We start from the raw sequence: 14,696 nt of genomic DNA on the forward strand, positions 1-14,696 counted from the left end.
TCACCTTGCAGACTTGTTTGACCACAGCAGACCATGGTCAGTGATGGCTGGGTCTTCCCTTGGCCGTAGACTCTTTACCCACCCCACCCCCCGAATGCACATACCTGCACATGCATGATTTCTTCACACAGGTCAGGAGGCTCACAGCAAGCTGATACCCACAGAGGAGTCCAGACCACAGTGAGGAAGTTCTGCTCCCTGGAGTACTTTCCCATTGCTTGGGGGTCCTCACACCAAAGTCTATTCTTTCCATCTCCTCCAACTGACCCATAATGCCCTAACATCCATGAAGGCAGGCCCTTCTTCATTTTAAAAGGCTTTCATAACATGCTACGACTCCCAGATTTGCAGGTTACTTTTCACCAGTTAATTCACACCCAGCTGCATCCAGATACCTCAAGGGGAGAGGTTCCTTAATCCCATAACTGTGGTTACTAGAAGTCTCCTCCTAGAGAGGGTCCTCCTGAGGGTCCTTCCAGGAAACCTACAGGCTGGTTCTAGGAGTCTGGACTCCCCTCCCAGCTCTGGACCTCAGGTCACATGACCCTCTGGGCACTGAGCCTCCTATCAAGGATGCTCCCATCACTCCCAACCCATGGAAAGACTGTCTGGGTAAGAACTCTCTTCACCTCTTAAAACACTTTATAATTTAAGGAATATTAATGAGATATAGAATGATCACTTTTCATTTATTTAGCAAACGTTTGGCAAGCTCTTCACATTCCAGGTGGAGCCCTCGGAACACAGAGTCGGTTCGAGCCTGCTCCCCATGCTAGAGGCGGCTTCTGAGACCACGTCCACTCTGTCCTGTAACAGCCCACCCAAATAATTCTGAGTTGACAGCATTTAGAAGCAGTGTCATGTGAATCGCCACAGAATTGTGGTAATCCAATGTGGTGAAAGTCTTCACTGCTATTAAATAATAGTTTATTTTAGAAACAGAGGCCTGTGTAAAGACGGCATAACAGGGGAAGGTAGGTCTTCTTATACCATGCAAATGATGGATCAGACACACAGAGGGGTGAGGGCTGCCTCTAAACCCTACCAGTGATCGGTGAGGGAGCAGGGGACAGCCCAGACCCTCTGTTTTATGAACTGGAGGGAAAATCCAAGAGGAGACAGGAGAATATAGGGAGAGAGAGAGAAAAAAAAAAATAACCTGGAGGAGAATTGGTGGAGAAGAGGGGAAATAGTCAATGAAGTGATATGGATGGAATAGACACCGGATAGAGGTGGGGTCGAATCTTTGAATGGACAGACAAAATCCTCTGACAAAATGAGAGATTCCCAGGACTCCTGATTCCCAGTGCATGGGCACCATGACTGAAGGCAGACTCGAGTCCCTTGCAGAAAGGGCAGCCCCTTGGGACCCCACCAAATTCTGCCCTGACCCCTTTTGCTTGTCCCTGCCCCCCTCCCCCCACCCCCATTTCAGCAAGCATGCTTTCTCATCAGGGACTCACTGCCCTGACTCCTCTCCAACCTGCATTCCCAACCACCCACTGGACACCTCCCCTGGCGGTCCCACAGCCATCTCAGAGACAGGGTTTCATTCACTTATTAAATTCTGTCTTGCAACCTGTATTGTGTGCCAGGAACTACTTGTGCTGGGCTCAGAGGAGACAACAGACAGCAAGCAGACATGGTCCCGCCCTTACTGGGGAGATAGAGATAAGTCAAATAAACAACAAGTTGGGACGTCCCTGGTGATCCAAAGGTTAGGACTCAGTGCTTCCCCTGCAGGGGACACAAGTTCAATCCCTGGTCAGGAAACTAAGGTCCTGCAAGCCATGTGAGTACAGCCAAAAGCAAAACAAAACAAAATCCATAAATAATCAACAGCTTGTTACAATACAGTGTGAGGACACCCTACTCACTGTATCCCATCTCCAAACCTGAATTCTAGCAGCAGCATCCTGGGTCCTCCCAGCTCCTCTGCCTCCTGTATGCCCACACATCCATGTGATTCTCCGGGCGTGTGTCGCCTCCTTTTCTTTCTCCATGACCTCTGCCTGGACTCCTAGCCTGCCACCTCCAATCTCCACCCAAAACCCTCCTCCGCGTGGCTGCCCAAGTTTTCTCTTCTAAATTACAAGTGTGATCACAATATTCTCAAGATTAAGACCTTCTTTACAGGAACCTCAAAGAGAAATAGTAGAAAGTCATTGGCGGGACTTTTCTGGTGGCCCAATGGTGAAGACTTCACCTTTCGGTGCTGGGGTGCAGGTTCGATCCCTGGTCGGGGAGCTAAAATCTCACATGCCTCCTGGCCAAAAAACCAAAATACAAAACAGAATCAATGTTGTAGCAAATTTAATAAAGACTTTAAAAATGGTCCACATTAAAAAAAAAACTTAAAAAAGATACATAAAAAAGAAAGTCATTGGAGATAGAATAATTCAATTTAAGACTCTTAGTCCATAAGAGAATAAGATTTGGATACAGACACATAAACACACACACACAGCATGTAAAAGAACTAAATAACATAAATAATAAGGTACAACTAATGTATATGCAGTTTTTTCCCCTCTAAAGATAGATAATACAAGAGCCAAAAATTAACCAAATTTTAGGAAATAATGAAAACCTTAATGGATTTCAAAAAGCTGAGTACAAACAATCTTCTGATTATAATATTACAATAAAATGAGAATTTAATAACCACCAGAAGATAAAAAGTTACAACCACCTAGAAATATACTTCTAAAATTTATCTTAAGCTATTTGAGTTAAAGAGGAAATACAAACTGAGAAGGAAGATTATCTAGAAAATAACAATAAACTCTTCGGAAACATCAAAAACGAAGGCACAAGACCTTCATCCATGCTCTCTTTCCCACCCTCTGTAACGCCCTCTGTAGTTTGCACCCATGACCCCGGTCCCGCTTTCTCTGTTCTCTCCTTTTCCTTGGCTCCTGCACTGAATTTCTCAACAGCTCTGGAAGCTGTCACCTTCTGTCACCCTTCCACACCTTTGCACCTTTATGCCATTGGCCTGGGATGTCCTTTCCCTTCTTATCTACCTAGCAAACTCCTGTTTACTCATGAAGACTCAGAGTTGTGGTCCCTTCCTTTGTGACGCCTCACACAGAATCGTCCACCCCTTCCCCATGTCCCCAGAGGTCTTGGCACTGTCCTCTGGAGAAGATGTGAGTGAAAAGAGAGCCTGGGTCAGGTCTCAGCCACTCCCCAGGCCAACAGTTTCAACACTGTGTCACTAACACCCAACTCCCTTGTCCCTGTCACCTTCCACCCTCTTGGCAGCTGGCTGCATTTCTAGGGGCTCTTTGCTGTAGGTCAGTTAATGTTGCTGGATAAGACAAAACAAAAACAGGAAATTGTGTTAATTCTGCACACTAACAAACTCATCGGTCCTTAGGTGACACCCTCCCCTTTAGTCTGGCTCACACATAGTCTCCTCTTGGGTCCTTCACACAGTGCTTCCTGGAATCTGTCCCAAAGATTACACATGTCCTTTGAGATATGAATGGGGGTTTTGTGGGGATTTTGGGGTTTTGTTTTGAAGGAAGTTAAGAAAGGAAAGGGTTCCCCAATACATTTGGGAAATGCCAGAAGTAAACAAAAAGTTATATCAATCGCCATGATGTACACTTCAAATATCTTATAATTTTGTACCTTTATTAATGCCTCAAAAAAGCTGAGATTTCCAAAAAGAGTTAAACTGGTCTCATGTTTATTAAAAAAAAAAACAAAAAACAGTTTATCAGAACTTTTAATTCACTGATAAACATTTATGAAGAACCAAACAGTATGCGAATTTCCTCAAAGGACTTGCACTTGGAACCCTTTAGTTAACCGTGCCTAACTACGTCTCGTCTTGTGAAAAACAGTAGCTTATCTGGGAGCAGTGGAAACTGCGACACTCCTTTTCCTCCCCATTAGTGGCTGATCTGGCCTTTTGTTTTACTGGAGAATTTGAAGCTGTGTCTGCCCCCTGACCCAGCTTCCTCCCTGACACAAACTTCCCCTCCTTCACATTTTCTCTTCCTTCCTGTACAACTCAGAGCCTCACTTTCCTATGTTTTCCATGCAGTGCATTCCGTTGCTCCACTCAAGGGTTGTGGGGTGCTAACCGCATCCAGTGGGCGGAAGCCAGGGATACTGCTACACATCTCAATACCCAGGACAGAGACCCTCCTCTCCAGCCCTCCACCCCAAGCCTAACAAAGACTTTCTGGCCCAAAGTGTTAATAGAGTTGAGGTTGAGAAACTCTCACCTTTCTTTTTCCCTTTCCAAATTTTAAACTTTTTATTTTTTGTTTATAGCTGATTAACAATGTTGTGGCAATTTCAGGTATACAGTGAAGGGACTAAGACATACATATACATATATCCATTCTCCCTTAAACCCAGGAGAAAAACCTCACCTTTAACAGGATTCTTTAAGAGAATCTCTGAGAATATGAGCGGTGTCTGCTAAGGTGCTCAAGTCACTCTAGTCTAACATCACCCACAAAATATCTCAACCTTGCAGCCCCTTGACCTGGCATTCCATCTATTGTGGACTGAATGTTGTCCCTGCCAGGATCACTGCCCCCAGATGTGATGGTATTAGGAAGGGTGTCTTTGAGAGGTAATTAGAATTAGATGAGGTCGTAGTCTAGTCAAGGCTATGGTTTTTCCAGTGGTCATGTATGGATGCAAGAGTTGGACTGTGAAGGAAGCTGAGTGCCGAAGAATTGATGCTTTTGAACTGTGGTGTTGGAGAAGATTCCTGAGAGTCCCTTGGACTGCAAGGAGATCCAACCAGTCCATTCTGAAGGAGATCAGCCCTGGGTGTTCTTTGGAGGGAATGATGTTAAAGCTGAAGCTCCAGTACTTTGGCCACCTCATGTGAAGAGTTGACTCACTGGAAAAGACTCAATGGGAGGGATTTGGGGCAGGAGGAGAAGGGGACGACAGAGGATGAGATGGCTGGATGGCATCACTGACTCGATGGACGTGAGTCTGAGTGAACTCTGGGAGTTGGTGATGGACAGGGAGGCCTGGCCTGCTGCGACTCATGGGGTCACAAAAAGTCGGACATGACTGAGCGACTGAACTGAACTGAGGTCATTGAGGGTGGAGCCCTCCTAAATGCGATTAGTACCCTTGTAAGAGCTATAGCACTTGCTTCCTCTTTCTGCTTCTCTTTCACGTGAGGACACAATGAGAAGTCAGCAGTCTACAATGCAGAAGAGGACTCTCATCAGAACCGGGGCATGCTGGCACCCTGATCTTGGACTTTCAACTTCTAGAACACTGAGAAATAAATTTCTGTTGTCTCTAAGGCACCCATGGGCTTCCCTGGTAGCTCAGCTAGTAAAGAATCCATCGGTAGTGTGGGAGATCCTGGTTCGATTCCTGGGTTGGGAAGTCCCCCTGGAGAAGGTATAGGCTACCCACTCCAGTCTTCTCAGGCTTCCCTGGTAGCTCAGATGGTAAAGAATCCGCCTGCAATGTGGGAGACCTATGTTCAATCCCTGAGTTGGCAAGATTCCCTGGAGGAGGGCATGGCAACCCACTAGAGTATGATGCCTGGAGAATGCCCCATGAACAGAGGAACTTGGCAAACTACAGTCTGGGGATCGCAAAAAGTTGGACGTGACTGAGCGACTAAACACAGCACAGCACGTAAGTCACCCATAAGTCTGTGGGGCTTTATCATAACAGCCTGGATAGATTAAGACAGCACCCTCACACAGCTGAAGAGTACCCACTGCCTTCGCCCCCACGTCTCCACATCCAGTCTCCCGCTGGCCACCTGTGACCTGGCATGACTCTGAATATCTTCCCTCCAGAGTGAAGTCTTGATTGTTAAATTGACACTTTTTGGAACTTTTCTTGCTTCACTTCTCTGCAGTCTTTGAAACTCACCTTCCTGGCTTTGAGATGCCCCATGGCCCTGGTTCAGCATCAGTTGCCCCAGCTAAGTGAAGACTAGTAACTGGCAGCATGTCAAGGGGATCTGGCAAAGACCTGGAAACCATGGAACCTGAGCCCACATAAATGCAGGGGATTAAGGCTGTCTCAGTGAGTCCAGAAGCCAGACAAGCAATTCTAGAAAACAAGATGCCCCAAGGGCAATGCTAGGAGGCACTCCAAAGGCAAACAGCAGCTTGATGAAGTTCCCAGGAGCATGCAGCCTGAGGACCCAGAGCGAAACGGCCAAGTGGAAGGGCTGCAGGTTCAGAAGAAGTCGAAGAGATGCTTGTCCAGAGTGATCATGGCGTTTGTGCTGAACACGAGCATGCAGGGGTTAGCTTCAGGAAGTCAGACCGAACAGAGAAGCAGGAAAGAATGCACGTGATGCAATCATGTGGAAATGCAACAGTAGAAACCTGGAACCAGCATGGCAGAGGGGAGAAGTCAAAGATGGCTTCCTGGAGTCGGTAACGTGGGACCTGGTTTTTGAGTAAAGAATCAGAGTCAGATTCTGAGCTTAAAGAAGAGGAAGATACCAGAGAGGGGACATCAGGTGCAAAGGCACAGAGTCAGAGCCATGGAACGGTCCTTAGGTGTGACTGGAGGGAAGTTTGAGGAAGGGTTTGGAGTACACTGGCGGCCTTGGGTGTCAACCTAAGGGCCCAGAACAACCTGTGGGAAATGGTGAATGATGTTTAAGCCTTAGAGAAGTGTGGTCAGATTTGACCTGAGACAGTTAAAAGGTCATGCAGTTGTCTGAACAGACAAAGGAGGTAAAGGCCAGCACTGAAGCACCAATCGTTCATTCAGTAGACTTGCTTTAAATAGTCCATGTTAGTCACTAATCTCAAGACGGGGGATACAGACCTGAACAAAGAGACAAGGCTCTCTAGCCTCATGTAGTTTAGTGTGTGTGTGTGTGTGTTTTGAGGCAGACAGAAAGTAAAAAAACATCGACAAGTAAACAATGTGGTTCAAAGGAGTTTGGGAAGAATAAAGCTGTGTGACGTGATGGAGTCACTGGGAAGCTATCTGAGGCAGATCAGGAAGGGAAGTCCTCTCAAAAGTGGTGATGTTAATGCCTGAGCTCAGAGCTCTCTGAAAAGAGCCAACCTGCCTGTGAAGCCTGAGGGACATAGCCTTCCAGAGAAGCATGGGTTCAAGCACAGTCCCTGAGGTGAGAGTTTGAAAAACAGAAAGAAGGCCAGTGAGGGTGGCAGTGGGACCCGAAGGGGAGAGGACAGATTGCAGAGCTATGAGGGGTTGGTTGACAGCCCTTGGTGACTGTCTGGATGTGGGGGGAAGAGGAGGGGCTGCGGCTGGGATGACTTCCCACATCCACTTGGGGAATGTGGGTACCACTCCTCCCCCAGACAGAGACAGCAGAAGGCACTGGTTTTGATGAAATTCAGCGGATCACATAGTGAGATGAATGGCAGTTTGTCCACTTGGATGAATGGTATGTCCATGTTCTAATCCCTGGAACCGTGAAGGTGACCTTATTTGAAAGAAAGGCCTTTGCAGATGTGAGTAAATCAAGGCTCTTGAGATGAGACCATCCTGGATTTAGGTGATCCCCAATTCCAGTGACAGGGGTTCTAGGAGAAAGGCAGAAAGATTTGAAACACAGAGGGAGGGGAGAAGGCCTTGTGAAGATGGAGGCTGAGACTGGATTCATTGTAGCCACAAGCCAAAGAACACTTAAGGACCTAGAACCTAGCTTCCACCAGAAGCTAGAAGAGGTGAGGACGGACTCTCTCCCAGAGCCGTCAGAGGGAGCGTGGCCCTGCGGACACCTCGACTTCAGATTTCTGGCCCCCACAGCTGGGAGAGACAAAATCTCTGTTTTTCCCCTGGAGAGGTCTTAGCAACACACTCCAGTGTTCTTGCCTGGAGAATCCCATGGACAGAGGAGCCTTACAATCCATAGGGTAGCAAAGAGTCTGACATGACTGAAGCAACTTAGCACAAAGCATGCATCCACAATATATAAAGGATTTACACAACTCAACAACAAGGAAAAAAAGCAAGATTAAAAAAAATTCTGTTGTTTTAAGCCACAAAGTGTGTGGTAGTTTTTTACATCAGCCACAGGAAGTGAACACAGGACACTCCATGTTAAGTGTGGGGAGTGAGATGGAGGAGTTGGCTGGCCAGATGGATACATGAGTTCCCCTGAGGAGAGAGGCCAGGGCTGGAGATAAAGCTCTGAAAGGCGGTTGAGTGTACAGATGGCAATTTAAACCCCTGTCAGCGCAGAACCTGAAACACAGCCCCAGAAGCTCTTTCTCAGAAGCACAAAACCAAAAGCTTTTCAGATTTTTGGAAACAGATTTCACTCACTGTTATAACCAAACACCCACACTATATATCAATGACATACAGTGTTCGTATCAAAGAATATGTTTATAAGCATTTTAATATCTTCTAATTAATTAAACAAGAGTTCTGTCAAATTATTTTCTTGAGTCAGGAAATCTTGTACTTCCTTGAACTTCTCAGAATCTGATGTGAGAACCGCCTATTTTACATCTGGCACCTCTGAGAACAGAGAGAGCCTGCAGTGGAGAAAGTGCCAGAAATAGTATTTATCAGTTTATCATTGAAAGATGAAAAGTTGAAAGTGTTAGTCACTCAGTCGTGTCCGACTCTTTGCAACCTCATGGACTGTAGCCAGTCAGGCTCCTCCGTCCATGGACTTCTCCAGACAAGAATACTGGAGTGGGTTGCCATTCCCTTCTCCAGGGAATCTTTCCGACTCAGGGATCCAACCCAGGTCTTCTGCCTTGCAGGCAGATTCTCAGATGGTAATCTGAGTCACCAAGGAAGCCCCTAGTTTATGGTATCGCCTAGCAAAAATTCCTCCAATGCCTCTGATGGGCTGCAGAAGCACTTCCGTTACACAAACTGTGTGTGTACCACCTCCTTTTTATCACTTCTCTCAAAAGTGTCTACTCATTGGTATCATAAAAGTGACTTCCTCTCATAGCATCGGGTGGGCCTCGAACATTTGTAGGATCTGGGACAAGAGTACAAGTTGAGACCCTAATTTCGCACATCAAGGATTTACAAATGATGAAACCCACAAAATGTTAAATAGAATAGTGTTTGTCTGCATACCTTGATGAATAGCTGCATCATGCCCTAGAAAGTCAGGATCAAATTCGGAACTCTCTGACTCCTTGGAGTTCTGCCCTGGAATGTGGAGTGTGCGTAGGGCTCCCTCTTAAGCCTTGGCTCCCACCGCCTGCTCCACAGCACAGTCAGAGGGGCTCATAGGATGCAGACAGACACCCGGGGCCTGAGGCCCAGCTCAACCACCCTATGGCCCAAGAACTTCCACAGGACCAGCCCATAGAGGCCCCGCACAGGCCCTGGAATTGGTTTGAGGCCATTTGGGCAGGGGATTCTGGGATCTGGGGGATGGCATGAACCCTGCATAGGTTTGACCCGTTTGCCCCGCAGACTCCTTGAGCAGTGAGAGGCGAAGCAGAGCACAGGACACAGACCAGGGGCTCCTCTTGCCTGTATAGACGAGAAGGAGTGGTTTGCGAGAGTCAGAGAAGTAGACCAAGAGATGGCTTTGCTCAATGGGTGCATTCTCTCGTACACATTTTAGTTAAGAAATTCAATGCTGGACTTTGCTGGTGGTACGGTGGATAAGAATCCATCTCCCAATGCAGGGGCCATGGCTTCAGTCCCTGGTCCAGGAAGATCCCACATACCGCGGAACAACTAAGTCCATGCCCAGCTACTGAGCCCGAGGTCTAGAGCTTGTGAACCACAACTGCTGAAGCCTGTGTGCCTGGAGCCTGTACTCTGCAGCAAGAGAAGCTTCTTTCCTCCTTTATGATGAGTGATACTTGCTTCTATAAAGTACTATGAACTTCCATTTAAACACATTTCTTTCGTCTTTTTTTTTTGGCCACACCAGGCCTTAGTTGCGGCACAAGGGAGCCTCAGACTTTGTTGAAATATACAAAAGCTTTAGTTGCAGTGTGAGAACTCTTTGTTGGGGCATGTGGGATCTAGTTCCCTGACCAGGGATCAAACCTGGGCCCCCAACACTGGGAGCTCAGAGTCTTAGCCACTGGACCACCAGGGAAGTTCCCAAATATATTTCTTTATGTTAAAAAGTGAGATGATTTACAGGAAAATGGTATGTAAATAGTAATATAAATGATACCCTGATATAGCAAAAAATAATTTTTTATGATTAATGGCTGCTCCCTCATATCAAGTAATTATTACTTGTCTAATTTTTGTTGATTTTTTCCACATAATGAAGACTCACGTCAACAACAAGATCCTTAAGGGGGTGGGGAAAAGTGGAAAATAGCAACTCTAGGGAAGCAGTCTTCTTCAGGAGCAAATCATTGTTTGCCTTTGTGATATTCTCAAATGTTTGTAGCTCATATCTCATGGATAGAAGCCAGAAACTCAGGCACCCCACAGAGAGAAAGTCAATTCCAAACAGATACATTGAAATAATTAAAACCAGACAGCCCTAGAACATTAGGCTCCTGGCTACCAGGAAGTGACAGCTTTTAGGGAGGTCTAGCCTTGATCCATGTGCTGCAAACACACTCATCTTTTTTCATCCTTTGCTATAAACACTCAGCCTGTCTCTCTTACCTGCTTTATAGATTGCAGATGGCAGACTTTAATCAGGACTATCTCTTAGGGCCTCCCCCGCTTGTGACTGAGCGTTTCATGTTTGTTAGCTGAGAAAAGAGATAGTGCAAACGATCTTTAATCCTTGTCTATGCTAGCATTCCCCAAAGGTGGTCTCCAGAAAATAATTTTGTTGGACTTCAATGAATATTACTTGGAAAGGGGGCTCCAAGATTTAACAGTGATGCTCTTTGGCCAGAACTGTGATTAATTATCTCAAGGGACTAATGTTCCATGGACTGACTGGCCTTTCAGTTCAGTTCAGTTGATCAGTGATGTCTGACTTTTTGCGACCCCATAGACTGCGGCACGCCTGTCTTCCCTGTCCATCACTAACTCCCAGAGCTTGCTCAAACTCATGTCCATTGAGTCAGTGATGCCATCCAACCATCTCATCCTCTGTTGGCCCCTTCTCCTCCCACCTTCAATCTTTCCGAGCATCGGAGTCTTTTCTAATGAGTCAGTGCTTCACATCAGGTGGCCAAAGTATTGGAGCTTCAGCTTCAGCATCGGTCCTTCCAATGAATATTCAGGACTGATTTCCTTTAGGACTGACTGGTTCGATCTCCTTACAATCCAAGGGACTCTGGCACTAGGCTAGACAAAATATAATCAGGAAAGTAAAACTTTGCCTAAGTCAGTAAGGTGCTCCCAAAGCTAAATATAAGGATATTTGGGGTTCTCTGGGTTTTTTTTTTATTATTCATATGGTATTAATAACAATTTTCAGTAACCAAGCATATACTTTGCACCAATTACTTACTGTACTATCACCTTATTCAAATTTATAATGACTCTGCAAAGGTCTTTTTTAATCTTCATTTTATAAAAATTTATTTTATTTATTTACTAATTTTGGTTGCACTGGGTCTTCATTGCTGTGCTCAGACTTTCTCTTGTTATGTCAAGCGGGGTCTGCTCTTTGTTGAGGGCTTCTCATTGCAGTGGCTTCTCTTGTTATGGAGCACAGGCTCTAAGCACACAAGCTTCAGGAGATGTCGTACACGGGCTTAGTTGCCCCACAACATGTGGCATCTTCCCAGACCAGAGATCAAATCCGTGTTCCCTGCATTGGCAGGCAGATTCTTATCCACTGAAGTCCTTAATCTCCATTTTTAAAAGCAAACCGATTAAGAATCAGACCTACTAATAACTTGGTTCATTCATTCAACACATTTTTATTATTAAGTGCCTACTCAGTCCTGGGCTCTCTGCCAGACTCACTGGCTCCATGGCCCTGCTGACCTCCAGATTGGGCCCTATGACCAAGAGTGGATATTCTTGGAAAACAAGCAAACAAAACCTGAGAGAGATCCCAGTGTATCTTTAGGAGACACTATGGCATGGGGGGTTAGGAGCAGAGGTTGTTAGTCTGAGTCTCTCAGAATCTCAGCCTTCCACTTGAAAAGTGAGGCTAGAGAGAATACCCAATGTCACTAGGATGTCGGGGAGATTGAGAATTGGTGTCAAGACATGAGAAACTCAGGTGTTCAGACTCTGTGAGAATACTTTGCTTCATCTATCAAAAATCACCAAGTAGGGGAAGAAGGAAATGGAAATCAACCAACCAAAAATGTTGATTTTCTAGTTGAATTAACTGGGGATTGGTGGGGAGGCCCTAGAGTTTGTTTCGCTGTAAAGTGAAAGTGTTAGTCACTCAGTCATGTCCAACTCTTTGCAACCCCTTGGACTGTAGCCCGCCAAGCTCCTCTGTCCGTGGGATTCTCCAGGCAAGAATACCGGGGTGGGTTGTCATGCTCTCTTCCAGGAGATCTTCCCAACCCAGGGATCAAACTCAGGTCTCATGCATTGCAGGCAGATTCTTCACCATCCGAGCCACCAGGGATGTAAAGTGAGACTCCTCAAATGGTGATCCCAGCTCACCAGAACCAGAGAGCTCAGGAGGTCAGAGTTGCTCTCCTAAGGGAAACCTGTCCCGGACAGGAGCACAGAACATTGAGAACGACACACAGGATTACAAAGGAAAGAAATCTTGTGCGGCAGTCAGAAATGAATGGAACAGAAACTGAGTTTATTCCTTGAAAGTTGATTAAGTCTGGTTGACTGAGTCACATCTAATAAAAGAACAGACTCAGGCATTGATTGGAGAAGGAAATGGCAACCCACTCCAGTATTCTTGCCTGGAAAATCCCTTGAACAGAGGAGCCTGGCGGCCTGTAGTCCATGGGGTTGCAAAGAGTCAGACAACTGAACGACTTCTCTTCAGGTATTGATGGAAGCTCTATAATGGATGGATCAGGCCAATATCTCCTGAAGCCCCTGATCAATCTGGGTTTCACTAAGGTCGAGTCTTTCCGTCCCTAAATGCCTCCAGAGGTGACACAATAGAGGGAGCCCAGAACTGCCCAGGAAATAAATAAACAATTGAACCTGACTGCAATCACGTCTCTAGATTGACTTTACAAGAAAACTCAGGGGAAACAGAAAATGTTAAATGACACCACAAAGACGCTGCCAAACCCAGAGGACGGGACTCTGTACAGGACAGTGGCTTGGGTTTTGAACAACTAAATGGCATGAAAAAGAGAGTGGGTTGGGGAGGGGAATTGTTAGAGATTTATCCTGGTTTAAGAAATGCAAAATGGGGAGCTTGTTTGGATTCTCTTCAAATAAACCAACTGTAAAAAGGCATCTTTAAAGACAGTTGGGGAAAACTGAACCAATTGGGCAAAAACTGAATCCAGATATATTGTTATTATATCTTACCAGCAGGATATTAGATGATATTAAGTAATTCTTGGTTATGTTAGGTGTGGTTACAGTATCAGGTAATGTTTTTACGAAAGTACTTATTGCTAAGAGATACATCCTGAAGTATTTACAAGTAAAATAATATGTCGCCTAGAATTCGCTTTAAAATACTCCAGCAAAATGAACAAATGAATATAAAATTGTTTAGTCGAGGAAGGCTCAGTGAAACAAGCATGAGACAGTTGTTCAAGCTGAGTGTTGAGTCTATGGGGCTTCATTACCCTTCTTTCTACATTTGTGTGTGTTTTTAAAATTCTGGAAAAAGTATCAAATGAATAAAATTTTAATTTTTAAAATCTTGAGAGCTTAACAAAGAGGTTTCCAAGTTCCAATCAAAGGGAAAAGCAGGTACCCAGTGAGATTCTAAGAGGATACTCTGGCAGCAGCCCTGGGGGGCCCAGACTCTCAATAGCACAAGACGTCAGCTGCTCACGAACCCAGATCCTGAAGGCTCCCCACACGGCCATTGTAAAGCTGTCTACTTGACATGCTGCACTGGCTTCCATAACGTCTAACTATCTATGGAGCTAATTAAATGACTAGACTCAGAGCTGTGAGATGGCCCAGTTTACATGGGAAGGGCCCTTCTTCCCGTTGCTACAGCCACTCAGCGAATTCCCCTTGAAGCCATAATTAGTCATCCGGAGTTGTTCCCAATCAAGTCCTGTCTCTGATAAAGAATTCCCAGTTGGCTCCTAACACCTCCCTGGTGGTGAAGCTGTTTATTTGATCTCTGCACAAACAGATGGAGGTGGGGCAGATCAGGAAAAAGGCCCCTCGGTCTGGCCTGGAAAGGCCTTGTTTTTGAGATAAGGTGTCCAGTTTGTGGGGCTCCTCTAGGACTAACAGGGACTGGGCTGATTCCTCTTCAAAGATTCAGACAAGGCCTGTTGACTGTGGCCTGGAAATGCCAGTCTCTGTGCCCCTGATCTCTACCAGCATCCCTCAAGGCCAGAGAAGGGACCTTAGTACCACTCAGGTTCCCGACCTCACCCGCTTGAAGAGAAATTATGGGGACAAAAAACTTTTTGGGCAGCAAAACTCCTGTGCTGGGAATAAAAGACCTCAGGTGAAGTTCCCAAACTCACTTGGATTTCAGGGTCCTGATCTGTAAGATGGGGGCTGGACAAAGGGATTTCAAAGACTCCTTTCCAATTAAGAAATGAGTTTGTGTGGCTGGAGTTCTTCTGGGAAACGATGCAAAAATTCAAGGTGATATGTTTGCGGTTTCCATCCTCAGCAGACAGGCTGTTGGCTTAGAGGTCAAGAAAGGACTCTGAAAGCAGGTCACTCTGGCTCAAGTGTGGCTCCCACATCACCAG

Source organism: Bos taurus, chromosome 14 (assembly GCF_002263795.3).
Source record: "Bos taurus isolate L1 Dominette 01449 registration number 42190680 breed Hereford chromosome 14, ARS-UCD2.0, whole genome shotgun sequence".
Taxonomy (NCBI): Eukaryota; Metazoa; Chordata; class Mammalia; order Artiodactyla; family Bovidae; genus Bos; species Bos taurus.